The following is a 17,121-nucleotide window of genomic DNA, read 5'->3' as shown; positions in this document are numbered from 1 at the left end:
ATAGGGTTCTTCTATTTCTTTGTATGAGAGTTCAACAAGAGGGTTTTCAGCACGCACTCACGAAAAGGCCTAGTTTTATGCTGTGCAACCACTGTTCTACAGGTCGGTGAAAAGTTACTGTAGAAATTGCATCATATGCTTGTATGCAGAGACATTGGGAGTTACAGAATCATCCCTGTTTCCTGTTGATGCAAAATCATCACTAGGAAGTGACTGTGTGGTCAAATACCACTTTCTTCAGTTTTGCAGATTTGCCTTTGTGAGGCTGAAGTTGTGTTCTTTGCAGTGATAGAATTTTTTGCAGTGTTCTCTAATTGCGTCTGATTCTCTCTCACAGATTGTCACTGAAAAGCTTGACAAGAACAACTTCCAAGCATGGAAGTTTAGAATGACGAATTTCCTTATGGGAAAAGGATATTGGGAATTTGTTGCAGGAAATGAAGAAGAACTAGTTCTTCTTGATGTTCCCAATCAACAGCAAATGCAGGCATTCAAAGCATGGCATGAGAGAGCCAGGAAAGTTATATACTGGCTGTCTATCAGTATTTCAGATTCTATGATTATGCATATTCAGGATGCAAGTATGCCAAAGGAGGCATGGGATACTTTGTCAAAAATGTATAGCACAAATACCCAAGCCAGGAAAATGCAGCTCAAGCAAGAGTTGCATAATGTGCAAAGAGAAAGTATGAGCATCAATGACTACCACATGAAGGTGAAGAAGATTGCAGATGCACTTGCTTCCATTGGGTCGCCAGTGGAAGATGATGATTTAGTTTCCGTGACCTTGAATGGTCTAGGAAAGGATTATGCACAGTTCCGAACATCCATTTCCGTCCGTGAAAGATTTCCTGATTTTGAGGAGTTGATTGCTCTTCTAATTTCTGAGGAGCAGAGAAATGGTGGTGCATCCTCTTCAGGAGGAACTTCAAAAGAAGCTGTCTTCTACTCAAATGCTGGAAGAGGTAGAGGTAGAGGTAGAGGAGGCCGATTTGGAGGCCGTGGTAGAAATCAGAATATGCAGCAAACTCAAGAAAACCAGTCCTATGGAGGAGGACGTGGTAACTCTAGAGGCAGGGGGAGCCAAAGAGGTCGTGGTGGATGGCAAAGAGGCTAAAATGCAAACAGTAATGTTGAATGCTACTACTGTGGTAAAATGGGTCATATGGCTAAAGACTGCTATAAAAAGCAGAATGACATCATGAATGGAAAACTGCAACAAGGGAATTATGCATCTTTTAGTAGACAGGGTGATGACAGAAATGAGCATTTGTTTATGATGCAGCACATGAACAATTCTATGACAAGTGCAGAAGAAAGCAATGATGTATGGTATGTTGACTCAGGTGCATCAAACCACATGACAGGTCATGCAGAATGGATTGATGCACCTGAGTCATGCAGAATGGATTATTGCATTGCCTATGTACATGTGCCAGATGAGTTGAGATCCAAGTTGGATCCAAAAGCTGAGAAGTGCATCTTTATTGGTTACTCTCTGCAGCAAAAAGGGTATAGATGCTATAACCCTTTTACTCGTAAGTTTACAGTGAGCAGAGATGTTGTTTTTGATGAGATGAGTAGCTGGTATAAACCAGTAAATGTGATTGATGAAGTAGATGCACAAAATGGTAATGCTGCACAGAATTCACAGCAGCAGTCACAAAATATTAGTGGACCTGGAGCGTCCTCTAGCAATAGTTCACATTCTTCGCCATGGACAAGCAGATTGAGATCAGGAGAATCTTCTCAAAGCAATGCAGAGAGTGGTATGCAGGTATCATGAAAAGGAAAAGAGAAGGTTGATCAGCCCATGTTTGATGTGAATGCAGGTCACTCTTATGTGGATGGTGAATCCAGTGGCTCAAAACAGAGCATTGATGATGAGTTGGGTATTCCTTCTATTGTTACACCTGGAGTAAAGAACACCATGGATGTTTTGAGAGCACCTGGGAGTGAACCTATTTTGCGTAGGTCTACGAGAGCTAGGTATCCTGTGGATAGGCTGAAATATGATGGATTTACAGCCATTCACTATGCATATATGGTCAAAGTGATACAGGAACCAGAACCCACTTCTTTTGAGCAAGCCATGGGAAAAGAAAAATGGGAGAAAGCCATGGATGAAGAAATGGATGCCTTGGAAGCAAATCCTACATGGGAATTTGTACCTTTGCCTAAAGGTAAGAATGCAATTGGTTGTAAGTGGGTTTATAAGGTAAAGCACGATGCAGATGGTTCTGTGAACAAATACAAGGCAAGATTAGTGGTCAAGGGGTATGCACAAACATATGGCACTGACTATGAAGAAACATTCAGTCCGGTTGCAAGGATGGCAACCGTAAGAGCAGTCATTGCTATGGCTGCATCAAAGGGATGGTCTTTACATCAAATGGATGTAAAGAATGCCTTCTTGCATGGTGATTTGCAAGAAGAGGTCTATATGGAGCAGCCACGAGATTATGTGCATGCTGTTCATCCTGAGTTTGTTTGCAGGTTGAAGAAAGCCTTGTATGGCTTGAAGCAAGCACCTAGAGCATGGTCTGACAAGATAGGACAATATCTTGTCACTATTGGCTTTCAGATTTCCAAGGCAGATTTCTCACTTTATGTGAGAAAAACAGAGAAAGGTATTATGCTACTTGTCATTTATGTTGATGATTTGATTATGACAGGTGACAGTGATGAAGATATCCTTCATGTGAAAATGCTATTGAAGCAGAAGTTTGAGATGAAGGATTTGGGAGAGCTGCGTTATTTCTTGGGAATTGAGGTAATTAGATCACTAAGTGGGATACAGCTCTTGCAGAGGCAGTATAGATTGGGCATGCTGTCCAAATATGGGATGACAGGCTGTAAGCCTATTTCAATTCCTTTGGAGCAGAATGTGAAGCTGAGCACAGATGCAGGTGAGCTTCTAAAAGACCCTACTATGTACAGACGCATAGTAGGAAGTTTGATTTATATGACTATTACCAGGCCAGATTTGAGCTATGTTGTTGGATTGGTAAGTCAGTTTATACAGGCTCCAAGGAAACCGCATTTGGATGCGGCTAGACGCATACTCAAGTATGTGAAGTCCACATTGCAGTATGGACTATTTTATGAGACTGGGGTTCAAATACAGTTGCATGGATACACTGATGCTGATTGGGCTGGTAGCATTTCTGATAGACGATCTACCAGTGGATATGTGTTCTCTTTTGGGAGTGTTGCAGTCACTTGGAGCAGCAAGAAACAGCCTATAGTTGCCTTGTCGAGCATAGAGGCTGAGTACAAGGGTGCAGCAATGGCTACATGTGAGGTAGCTTGGTTGCATAAGCTACTTTATGATATGCATCAGTCTACAGATGGACTAGTTGTCATATATTGTGACAACATGAGTAGTATACACTTGGCAAATAACCCAGTCTATCATGCTAGAACAAAGCACATTGAGGTGCATTATCACTATGTGCGGGAGAGGGTTTTACTAGGTCTTATTGATCTAGTTTATGTCAACACAGAGGATCAAGTAGCTGACATATTCATGAAGGCATTGGGCGCAGAGAAGCTGCGCAAGTTCAGAGTCTTGCTTGGTGTGCAGGAATTGGGATTGAGCTCGAGGGGGAGTGTTGAGATATCGAGCTCCACTCGTGATATGCCAGGGTGACCGTTGTGCATTTATGTCACCGAGACGTGTTAGTTGCAGATGCGGTTGGTACATCGCCCATGAATAATAGCTACATGATAGCTATCCTTATCTACTCTAGTTCGTGGCTCAGTTAGTATGCCACCTTAGTTAGTTGAGTTTGGTTTGAGACCCATATATAGGGTTCTTCTATTTCTTTGTATGAGAGTTCTTTTGGCCTCCACAACTAAGAAGAGGAAAATTGTTTTCAGCCTCCACCCTTGTGTGTATTCCCCCATTGTGCAAGCAAGAAAGCTACAAGTGAGACTCCTTCCTTCTCTCCCACAATCTTGACAAGGGGGGCCTCAAGATTTGGGCACCCACCCACCTCGCATTGTGCGGGTCCGTCATGGAGGGGGGGAGACCCACATAGCACAAGGGGGGTCCTCGAGATTTTGGGCCCTTACCCCCCCCCCCCCCACGTCATGTGGGTCACCCTATGGATCCCCTTTACCAAATGGAACTTCTCATTTAGTTGTGTTTATAGATGGATGCTATCAAGGTGTAGCGTGTGGAGGGAGCTCAAGAGCTTGCAAGGAGTAAAGTCACTCCTAACCCTCCTGCACAAGAGCCTAGAAGTAGTGGATATTCCTGAGGATATGCTTCTAGATTTCCTTTCTCGAGTGGGACAAGAGCATCTACTACCATAGGTATTGCAAGTGTTTTCTATCACTACAACTGTGGAGGAATGGATTAGGGCCTCATGAGTCTACCTCAAGGAACAAGAGCCCACTTTTGTGGAGCAAACATCTACTAGAGAGGTTCATATTGAGGGCCTTCAATATGTTCATATGATTGATACATTTGCCAAAAATCCCCTAAGGAAAAGATTTAATAGGATAGTGCTAAGGGTTCATGAGGACATGAAAAAGGCAAATCTACAATGCCCACACATATAATCAGAAGTGTCGTGAGTACTTTCATGGGTTTGTTTGCTTTCTAAATGTGTTGTTAGGGGATGAAGGAAAAGAGCACGTCCAAGACCCAAAAGATACACAACAACCTATTGAAATAGAGATTGATGAGGTGCAAGAGGTCTCCCATCTAGTAGATGTGGCCAGTGAGAGGGAGAAAGTGCTCAACTTGATGTTGAAGCTTTGAGAAGGGAGAACACAAAGGTGGGTTCTATTGATTAAGTAAGAGGCTGAGGAGGAGGATGGTGATGTTCCTATGGCTCTACTCCTCACCTTGCCTATTGATAAAAGGCACTATATTCTCCTAACTGATATCCAAGCACTTGTTAACATCAAGGAGAACTACTCTTTGGCCATTATTGCATAGAATCTTGGAACAAATTTTGACCTTATTGTTCCAGAGATTGGGATAAGTATCTGCTATTGGGTTCAAATGTCAAGGAAATGGAATACTACTCTACAACAGAGACTTTAACCATGATATACACGGATACACTCTGATATGAGTCATCCCTTCCTTCTGAGAAAGAGTTCAAAGCAACACAAAAAAATTGAATGTATCTCACTTGGGCAAATTGAATAAGAACTCGATTCCTGAGTCTTTCCAAATTGTCCAATCAAGCATTCAGATATGGAGTGAGGAGTTGTGATGAAAATTAGAAGGTTAGTTTTAGGGGCTACGTTCATTTGGCTACTATATTGATTTCCATAAGAATTTCACAATAATTCACTAGGTAGTTTTGCTATTTTTCAGCTTGTCATGTACAAGGATGGGTTCATTAATCATGTAGGCAACAAATAGAAGGGAGGTTTAGGTAGCAAGGACTCATTATATCAAAGACCTCACCTTTCCAAAGTTTGTTGTTTTCCATAAAATTTTCTCAAGGGACAATGCAAAGTTTCCTCTTTTTACATTCAAGACCCTGTCAAGATATCTTGAAGGGTATCGTATTAGGTGGAACACAAAGAAGAAAATATTTTTGGAGAAACATGAAGCTCTATGAATTTTTGGTCAAGGCCTTGGTATGCACATACAACGTGGTAAATATCACTTAACGTATGCATCATTTGGCTTGATGAGCAGGATCAAGAATCCAAACGTGCTTGTAGAATATGGAAAAAGGTGCCTACTTGGAACTAGATCAATTCCAAAATTTAATCAAAAATCTTTAAAAGAACTAAAGCAACAATTACGAGATGAAGTTGGACCATCTTCAAAGAGGCCACGAGTAGAGGAGTGAGCTTTGAGCATTTATTGCATTGTCACTTTATTCAAAAAATGTGGTTTTCCCAAAAAAAAATGTATTTTTATTGTATAAAAATATCATTCCAAAAATTGATAAGTGTTCCTTTATGTCAAGATTTCTCCAAAACTCCTATTATATTTATTTAATTGTGTATGGGCTTATGAGGAGTTGTTGTTTATGGATATCCAAGCATTTCCTTGTCTTTGTCTAGTTTGTTGCCTCATAGTATGTCTCATTGCTTAATTAGAATTCTCCCACGATTCCTTTCTTCTTTTCTCTCCAAATGTTGCATTGTTTTGTTAATTTCAAATGTTCCTAGTGCTTCTTTTCTATTTACTCTATGGACATGTTTTCTATAGGTCCATTGGTGTAATTCTTCTAAAGTGTTAGCTTTCTCTACTCCTCCACCATGTCTTGTACGGTTGAAATAGCTGATATGAGCTTGATAATGGATCTTCTCCATACCTTGAGTTGACCATACCGATAGACTACCGTATTCCTTAGCAAACCAAGGGGTGTAATTATATATAATGTATTGTCAAAGCATAAGAAAGTATGACAGATTAATGTCGCACTTATATGATTATACTTTATCAAACATTATGAATATAACATATCGTGTAGGGGGTAACGTATTGATCTGTCCATGTACTAACCATTGACTTTTTAAACTCATCCAATGTTGTTTCAAAGCCCTGATAGTCATGTGAGTTTCATACCAACATGTCACAAAACTTAAAGATTATATCTACAGATTTCCAAACGTAAGCCTTACGTGATCATACTTTACCATTGTCAACATGGTCCACAACCGCATTATGGATATAGTTCCACCTGTTGAATTGAATTCTTTGAGTGGGCTATATTACTTGACAAGGATTATCTGAGGGTGGTACATATAAAAATCTTCATGCTTTCACACCTCCAATGGAAAGTTTCATTGGCATGTCTCTACCATTCTTTGACTTTTTCTCATCCTTTTCAATCTTTACATTTTCACCGTGCAAACGAACGTTTGATAAGGCATTCTCAAGTGCTGCAATTACTTTGACTTGTGGAGACCCACATCGCATTGTCTAGGAAAAACATATATACAAGAAAAGTGATTTCTCAATGATTCTGCAAAAACCATGCATTGTGCAAATATGGAGTTGAGACAAGGGAATATATAAAATTGCAATAATTTTGGATCTTTGAGGTGCTTGTCAGGTGCCTTTTTTCCAATTCTTTTTGTCTAGTTCCTTTGCGACACACATGCAATATATGCATGGGCTCTTAGAATTGGCCCCTTTTGAGACATTATACATGCACTTCAGGGTCTTTAGATCACCTACTAGATGCCATTCTACTTTGAATCTTCCAAACCCTTCCACATCCAAGATTTTCCCATTCCTTTTCTCACTAATGATTTAGGGTATACTTGTCTTATGAAAAATCCAATGCAAGGTTTCAAATTTTTCAAACACAGCTAGGAATATAGTCATATTATAAGCATGCCACAAACCCAGAGTATTAGCACAAGTAAACTTTCAATATAAATATATTGCTTGCCCCAAAGGACCCTAGAGAGAATATATTGTTCTTTGACTCGACACTAAACCATTTTGGATTGTGGTTCGAAATTGATGGATCGAGTGCCTTGTTCATTGGGTGATGGTGACCTGCTCTAGCTTTCTTCACAATCTCGCATTTATCAAGCTTGAGTACAAATTTTAGGACACCATCATATTCATCTAGAATCACCTCAAATAATTGAATAGAGTGTCCAATGTGTAAAATATATTATTTTATTTATTATAAACCATTGCCTTCCATGTTGCTCCATAGTACGTATCTTCAATATGAAATGGAGCTCCTAGGAGTTGTAGAACTTGATCATTCACTTGTTTTTGGATTCTTTTGAGTGATGTTGGGTTTGGCAATATTGATCTATGCAACTTAAATTACTTCATCTCCAATTGAAGAGATTTGTAAATAGCTCTATATCCCTTGCTAAATATATCTACCTCATCCAATGAAGCTTGCATATCGCTTACTAAGTTGGTTCCCTCTCAAGTAGGCCGCCACAATCTCTTGTTGTGTAAGCTTTTGATACTTTGGATCCTTCAAGTTTTCTTTGATAGCTTCCTTATTAAGAAGCATTTTAATGTGTCCAATTGATGTCTTCATGCTTGAAGCCTTTTCTTCATTAGGTTGTAGGATATCTCTGTATTCATAATTGAATTATTCAGCTATCATATAGTATGTTATAAATACTTTATGAGATGGAGGAAGAAGTAACAAAGAGCTTACTTACTTCAATGTGTGTATCTTTTTCTTAATGTCACTACTTCATAACTTCATATCTTGAATATGTCAAAGTTTCCTACACTATTTGTGAATCCCCAATATTGTTTCATTATGCCTCAACAGATCTCTTTGTTTCTCCAGCTCTAAAATAGTCTCCTTGTTTGACAATTGTTTGTGCTTACATTGCTCTAATGTTAACCTCAAAGAAGCATTCTGCTTCCCTAACAAATCTATTTCTAGCTTCTTTACATTACTAATGGCATCCAAATGTTGTGTGTATCCTAAGAGGCCATTATAATCATTTCCAACAAAGCTTACTAAGGATGTAATATCCCTGAACAAAGGTGTGGAGTTATACAAAGGATCTTTTGGATACAATTTCCCTCTTTCGTTGTAACCTACATAGTTCTTTAGATGTAGAAGATATGAGATAGGGTTTTTTTTTCTTACTCAATAGTTCATACTCATGATCGACCTTGACATGGAGGTAATATGCCTCTCTTGAGTATCTCTTTGATAATGATTCGAGCACTGCCATCTCCATTTGTGATGTTGATTCCACCTCAACCATCTCCATTTGTGATCTTGATTCTCAGCCCCATCCATCCCTATTGATTCCACTCGAGCCATCTCCATTTGTGATGTTGATTCGGCCCCAACCATCCTTGTTTGTGAAGTTGCTTCCAAAAAATAAGAGACAATATATGAAATGTTTTAAAACGTAATGTGGTGGGGACAACTCAAGGCTTCACGTTGTCTTTGTCTCATCTTTTGATAAAAAGAGACTACGCCATTAATCCCAATCAATCTAGATACGAGCGGTCAAGTACTGAGCATCGATCACTTAATTCCAAGAACTAACCTCTCGACTCTTAATTAGGGCTAATTGACAACTTAAATGCTATGGGTTAATTTGTGTTTTTTTAAAATAAAATTCTTAACTTTTTTATCATTTTTAATGGTTTTTGAACTACCTCTCTCTATACTAAGGTGGAATTTCTTACTAGGCCCAAACTTAAGTCCAAATCTCTCCCAATGACGGAATCACTTTAAGGGACTCATCTACTTGTCACAAGAACAGTTCTATATAGAAGGTGGTAAGCTAATCAACACTTTCTTTACTTTCTCATGTGAAGGTGAGTTATATCAATTGTCCCCAGTCAAATGATAAGAGGGATGAGATGGCCAAGATCATGTATCATCCATAGTGGGAAGCTTGATGTATGTGTAATGTCCCCATTACTCAGCTCACCTTAATAAATAATGTTCCCATTACTCAATTCACCCTTGTTAAACAATGTACGTGCACATTCTATTTAAGTAAAGCAAGGTGCAAAAATATCCCCTTCAAAAAAAGTTATTTTATGTTAGGAAATAAATTATTATATAAATTTGTTAGTCACTTGGTAGTTAAGCATACTTGCTTTGATGACGTTACTGGGATGGGTGACCTCTTGGGAAGTTTTTTCTTAAAGTGATCGGTGGCTTCTCATTTACAGCCAACATTGCCAATGAAGCCTTCATATCCCATTGCCAAAAATGCCAAGGCCAAGATACCAAGGTCTATGCCTTGGTTGTCGCCTTAATCATGAGCCTTGGGGGAATGTCATGATGCAACACCCATGCCCTTGCACTATGCATCCAAGGTTCTTTTTGGAGGTGCATCCTCCATTAGGCCCAAAGGAGCCCTCTAGTAGTCAAGAAAAATTCATTCCATATGCAATGCTACCCAATATCCTTGTAAGAAATGTCAAGCTTAGTTGAGCATGGGAGTCCCAATTCTATTATATAGGGGAAGCATGGACAAGTCTCCCCTAATATAGCAATCTAGCATCCACCCAGGAAAAATCACTTCGTGATCAATCAAAGACAAGATTTGGATCAACACTGCACTTGGTTCAAAGATAGTAAGAGATGAAGGAGAGTGTAACTCGATCCCCCTACCCATAAGGTAAAATCTCAACTCGGGCCCCTAAAACGGTGTTAGATTCGTAACTAGTCCTATCAACATATGGGGATTACAATCTAGTCAACTCTGTCTAGTTTTTGATAGTTATCAAACCCACCTAGCCATAGGCATTTGATCATCGAGATCGAAGCATCTTACTTTCCTCGATTGGGTTTGCTTTAGTTTTCTAATTAAGCATACCACCACATTGTGAGAATATATAAAATGAACTTTTTTTTATTAATTCATTCAATTAGGTTCATTAAACTCAATATTTACTACATAAAAAGTAATTCGAAAGTCAAATACTTGATTTCATAACAATAATCAAAATTTTCACTCCGTATAAAAACATTGTCTAGCCTAGGATAAGACCTTCCAATCCAGCAAGGTTGGGCTATATGTGATCACACTCCATCTATGATGGTCAACCAGGAAATTATTAGCTCAAAGCCCCTCTTAAGTTTCCATAAGTCTCAGGAGCCATCCTACATAACATGGACACTTATTACTTCGCCCCTTATCCTCTCAAGTGCTCGAGTAATCAAAACAAAATAGAGAGATACCTTTCTCGAGAGCATAGGATCCCCACTTGCAAAGGTGAATTTTCTCACACTTTGCAAAGTGGGAAGGAGCGTTGGGCTAGGGATCCCAACATCCTGAGTGAACCACCATATTCCATAAGAGATTCAATAATTAGAAGCACTAGCTCATAAGTTACATATCTTATCATTCTCAAATCCAACATAAGACATAACCATAGAAACATTGTTTTTAATACAATTGTTAATATATGTAATGCATAGAGTCTACCCCTTCATTAATTCTTGTATCATTTCTTAAAAGCTTGCCATGATTCTACTACCTTTTCCTATTTCCTAGTGCTAAATTTGAGTGATTCTAGCCATGCACAATTTATTTAGCAAGACGCTCGTCCATATGTGCTTTTCTAATGTCTAGAGCTTCTTTCTTTAAAAATAATGAAGTAACCATATAAGCTAATTGAAGAATTTATGAAATTCTTCAAGATAAATTTAAGGATTTAAGAGTAGCTCTAATATTTTCAGTTGCTAAACATGATTATCCTCCATAGGCCAACTATCATTGTTACAGGACATGACCACAACTTCACATTGATGTGTGACGATCAGTTCTATGGGTTGGACAAGTTCAGGGACAACTTCAAGGTGTGGTTCAACTTTAGGTTGACTGCCAATACTAGAGACCTCTTCATCCTCCATGGAAGCATGCACAGCATCTCTTCATTTCTTGGGGGCCACGAAATAAGCTCCGTAAAATCCAACATAGCTTTTGCATCATGTGGGGAAGAAAGGGAGAAGCTCAATGGATTTCAATAGAACTTTCGTGTGATGGAGAAGGAGAGAAAGATCTTGAAGGATTCTAGTAGGGCTTCTGTGTGAGCAAAAAAAGGATCAGGAGAGCAAGCACATTCATTGCACTCAATGGGATGGAATTTCTCAACTCAGGCGGTGACAAAGGCATAAACCTTGGCATCTTGGCCTTCGTATACTTGACAATGAGTTACGGCATCTGCATTGGTGCCATTGGCTACATGCCAAAAGCCATGGATCACTTGTACGAAAAACTCCCTAGGATGTAATCCATTTAGGCAATGATGTCATCCAAGTGTGCTTAACTACCAAGTGACTAACTACTAGGCTAGTTCTTGTTGTTTTATACTACAAACATAGTTTTAATAAGCTTGCCTTGGAAGGGTCGTAAGTACTACTTACGGATTGGCATGTAATACCTCATCATTAATAACGATTATCCTTATTATTGAAATATGGTTAGTGCTAGTTTAAAATGTGTGTATTGAACATTGTTTAATTTTTCTAAGCATACATATATGCAAATGTGACAACCTTGCATAATGTAAAGTTGCGGTCATATCCTATAATAATGAGATTGGCTTATGAAGGATAATTAGGTTTTGCGAAGGAAAACAAAAAGGCTATTATTTTTAAATTCTTAAATTTATATTAAATAAGTTCTAAATTATTTAATCAATTTATGTGGTTACTTCATTGTAGTTAAAAAAAGAAGACCGGGACATTAGAAAAGTACATAAGATGAGTCTTTTGCTTCACAAGTTGTGTATGGCTAGAATTACTCAAATTTATTACTAGGAAACGTAGAAATATACCAAAATCATGGTGCGCTTTTATGAAAGGATATAGGAATTAATAAAGGGATAGACTCTATGCATTGCATATATTAACAAGTATATTAAAAACAATATTTCTATGGTTATGTTTGACTTGGGATTTAAGAATAAGAAGATATGTATCTTATGGGTCTATTCTTGTAACAGCCAGACATGTTATGGAGTATGGTGGTTTGGGACGTTAGGATCGTCATCTCAATGCTCCTTAGAACAACTTTATGGAGTGTGGAAAAACTCACCTATGGGTGGATTCCTATCCTCCCAAGAGAGGTACGTGCATGTGTGGAAGAACTCACATACGAGTGGGGTCCTATGCTCCCGAGAGAGGTACATGTTTATTTTGTTTTAATTACTTGGGCACCTAGGAGGGCAAAGGGCTAAGTGATAAGTGCGCCTATCATGTAGGATGTCTCTTGAGGCTCAAGGAAGCTTAGAGGGGTTCTAAGCTAGTAAATTATTTATTGTCCGCAAACAATGCAATCACATACAACCCAATCTTGCAAATTTGGAAGGTTATATCCTAAGTTGGAAAAAGCCTTCTATAGATTTGTACCACTATGTGAAGTGAATGTTTTTTGAACTATTCTTTGTGTTCTAAAGATTGAGTTTAACTAACTCTATTTAATGGAATAATAAAAGGAAGTTACTTTTATATATTCTCAAAATGTGATAGCATGCTCTACTAATTAGAAAACTAAAGCAAGCCCAATCAAGGAAAGTGGGAGGCTCCGATCATCCCAACAATCGAACGCCTTCGCTGAGTGGACCCAATAAGTCTGGTAACTTTGCAATACTAGATAGAGCTAACTAGATCGTAATCCCCATATGTCAATAGGACTAGTTTTGGGTCTAACACTATTTTAGGAGCCCAAAGTTCATATTTTACCTTATGGATAGAGGGATCAAGTTACATTCTCCCCCATCTCTCACTCTCTTTGAACCAAGTGCAATGTTAACCATGTTATCTCTCATTGATCACAAAGTGATCTTCCTTGGATGGGCACTAGATTGTTGTTAGGGGTGACCTATCCACACTTCCCCTGGGTAGTAGAATTGGACTCCCATGCTCAATTAAGTTGACATTTCCTATGACGAAATTAGATGGCATTTTGTATAAACCTAAATTTTAGTCAACTATTAGAGAACTCCTCCAAGACTAATGGAGGGGACACCTCACAGTATTCCATAATAGCCACTATATCTTACAGGATTTGCAGTGGGAGTTGTGGCTCATTATATGGTGACACCTGCCATGCTACATTGGGACATAGTGAAGGGTATCATAAGATACCTTAAGGCTACATTGGGACATAGTGAAGGGTACCATAAGATACCTTAAGGCCACTACAAATTTATACATTTTCTATACTGGCCAAGACATTGGAGTCATAGATTACACAAACTCCAATTATGTGGGACATGCATTTATTAGAAAGTCCACCTCTGGATGTGTCTTCACCTTTGTTGAAGGTGTTGTTTATTGGATGTCTAAGATGCAAAAGTACACTGTCTTATCTACCACCAAGGCTAAGTACATTGCAACCCACTGAGGCTTACAAGGAGACCCTAGGGTTAGGTTGCTTACCTTGTAGAGCTTGGTATCACTCTGATATAACTTGTACATTACATTCAAACTCTATAAGTGCCATCCAATTGGCACATAATCTGATCTTTCATGCGAAGACCAAACATATTGAGATCCGTTACCACTTCATTAGAGAGATGATTGAGGACAAGCTGGTCAAGCTAGTAGAGCTTGTTAAGATCTCTACAAATGAGAATTTTGCTAATCTACTCACTAGAAGTTCCCCAATGGATTAGTATGCCTTCCTTAGGAAGATGATGGGTGTAGAATGAGATGACACCGATTCCTTATCCAATTGTACTTACATGTATACATTGTACTTTCACTTTTTTCTTATTTTCTCCTCAAACACATTCATCTTTAAGTTGGAGGTTTTTGCGGCTTATAGCCACATATGCCTAGCCATGCACATTTACTCTCTACTTAGTACCCACACACCTATACACTGCAAGTAACGGCTGCCCATCAATCACTTTATTCTTTACTATTTATTGCAACAATAGAGTAAAGGTAGACAGGTCAACGCATTGTGACTCTTGGAATTCCCACATGCATACTCTCTTCTTGCTCCAACATCCATAGCTCTTGCTTCTTGCTTCCATTTGTTCTCTCATTCTTGCTCAGCCTTTCCACCTTTCACATTTTTGGCTTTGTCAACCTCAATTGGGATTTGGAGCTTGCTTCCATTGAGACATAATGCAACCAAATCATGTTGCAAGACCCCAAGGACAAGCTTTATGCATACATCTTATTTTCTCCTCAAACACATTCATCTTTAAGTTGGAGGTTTTTGTGGCTTATAGCCACATATGCTTAGCCATGCACATTTACTCTCTACTTAGTACCCACACACCTATACACTGCAAGTAACGGCTGCCCATCAATCACTTTATTCTTTACTATTTATTGCAACAATAGAGTAAAGGTAGACAGGTCAACGCATTGTGACTCTTGGAATTCCCACATGCATACTCTCTTCTTGCTCCAACATCCATAGCTCTTGCTTCTTGCTTCCATTTGTCCTCTCATTCTTGCTCAACCTTTCCACCTTTCACATTTTTGGCTTTGTCAACCTCAATTGGGATTTGGAGCTTGCTCCCATTGAGACATAATGCAACCAAATCATGTTGCAAGACCCCAAGGACAAAGTTGAAGGAAAACCTTACAACTACAACAATACAACCTAAATTCATCCACCTAGTTTAACCACCTCAAGCTTCAACGAGTCCTTAGGGTGGACATCACCAAGATACAAAGATTACACCACCAAGAGCAATTGGCATAAATATGCCTTCTTTGATGATCCCCCATTTCCTCAAGATGGTTCATCGTTAGACCAAGACACATGGACATGCACCTCATTTCGAATGAGAGGTGCTACAAGCTTTAAGCATACATCCTTGCACTAGCTCTAAGTTTAAAGAGAAAAGATACAATATTTGATACCAAAGATGCCCTATGAAATTCCCTCATAGCTTCGAATATTACAAGTCCATGAAGCAAACAATTATGCCACAATCCTCCAATCCTTCTCTTGAGATTTATACCTCAAACATTATACCGCCCCAAGATAAGCTAGACTCCTCTTACAGGTAGTCCGTGTTTATAAAAGAAGCTCCCAAGCAACATGCCTCCACAAGCTCTAGGTAGCTACTTATTGCAAGGCCATCCCATGAATTATTGGTCTTGGATTTCATTCGGTTGTAATGGACTTTATCTTGACAAGCTTTTGCATACCCCCCAATCAAAATAATGCATAGCAAAAGCTACTTGTGTAATAAATAAAACTAACTTAACACAATGAACCTAATGATCACATCACCCCAATCAAGCACCGCTATCATCATGCACTACAAAATAGATCTCTTTGCATGCAAGATCTTTACAAGAGACTGAAGTAGATCTACACATGCCTAGCTATGTGATTTCCCCCTAGCAAGCACAAGTTTGCAAAGAGATGGATTTTACACAAGAAAACCACTACTATGGAGAATTACCTCATGCAAGAAATCTGATGTGGTTAACCACCTCATAAGAAACATGAAATCCTAGATCATAACAAAATTGCACTAAATACTACATACATTGATCGCATAACCACAATGACAAACACTAGCAAGGATTGAAACACACAATTCAAGACCACATGCTAAAGTGAAACAAAACTTCCGAGTAGAAAAACTCAGCAATGAGTCCTCCAAGCAACAAACGGTAGCCAATAACCCAAGGCAACATCCAAAGAAGCTCACTCTGAGAACACTACTATGGTCATCAAAAGTGTTTTCATGAACAATTAACCTAAACAATCATTGCAAGGACAAACCTAATACAATAAATAAAACCTAAAATCCCATGCAACAGCAACACCCCCAAAATACATGCTTGCATGAACCTCATGTAGCACATGCCACAAGGTATGCTTAAACGCATACATAAGTTGCAAAATAAAAATTGGAACACGAGTTACTTTGAAATACAACTGTAGAAAAATGAAAGCCCCACATGCATAAGAGCACACGAGTGAAGGGCTAACCAAACATCAAACCAAAAAAAAACCCATTAACAAGTCCACTTTTGAGGAATGTCTAGGACACTTCTCCATCAACCCAAATTCTTAATCAGATGGTGTATGGATGCTCTAAAACTTCTACCATCACATAATCAAGCTCTCTGGAACAATAAAATTGGCCTTTACCACTCATTTCTGGGCCTATTATTGGCACCCATTTGGAAAGATTCATATACCTTAACCAATCACCTGCTCCACTCAGCATACTACAGTACCTTATTACATCAAATTCTATAGGATTACAAGCAGCAGTTGCCAACTGGATCCCATTTCCAGCAGTCCAACCTAGTCTTGAACACATCACTCAATTGCACCCATCAGAGCTGTGCTACAAGACGGCAGAAAAGCAAGCATTTTCTAAAAACACTTGCAAAGACTATCAATGATTTACAGTTCTCAGCCCAACACACATTTTTTACAAAGAAAGAGGGAACTTTCAACTTGTACTAGAAAGTCAGATGCTCACTACTTTAGGATGGTTAGCCAGACATAAAATCCAGTGATAACAATAACCCTCAAAAAAGCAATCAATCTTGCAGCTCAACTGTTATCTCAAGTAATAATTATTGTCCCGATGAAGAACCCCATACCAGTTCCGATCCCTTGCACCAAACCTACAAATTTGCAGAAAATGCTATAATAGAATATCTCACATATTAGATCACTTACGAGATATCATAACATCAAGATGACACCAGTGCAAGTGGTGTA

The sequence above is a fragment of the Lygodium microphyllum genome, chromosome 7 (assembly GCF_053477565.2).
Source record: "Lygodium microphyllum isolate KBCC chromosome 7, Lygodium_microphyllum_v1.1.10, whole genome shotgun sequence".
NCBI lineage: Eukaryota > Viridiplantae > Streptophyta > Polypodiopsida > Schizaeales > Lygodiaceae > Lygodium > Lygodium microphyllum.
This window is presented reverse-complemented; position numbering follows the sequence as displayed.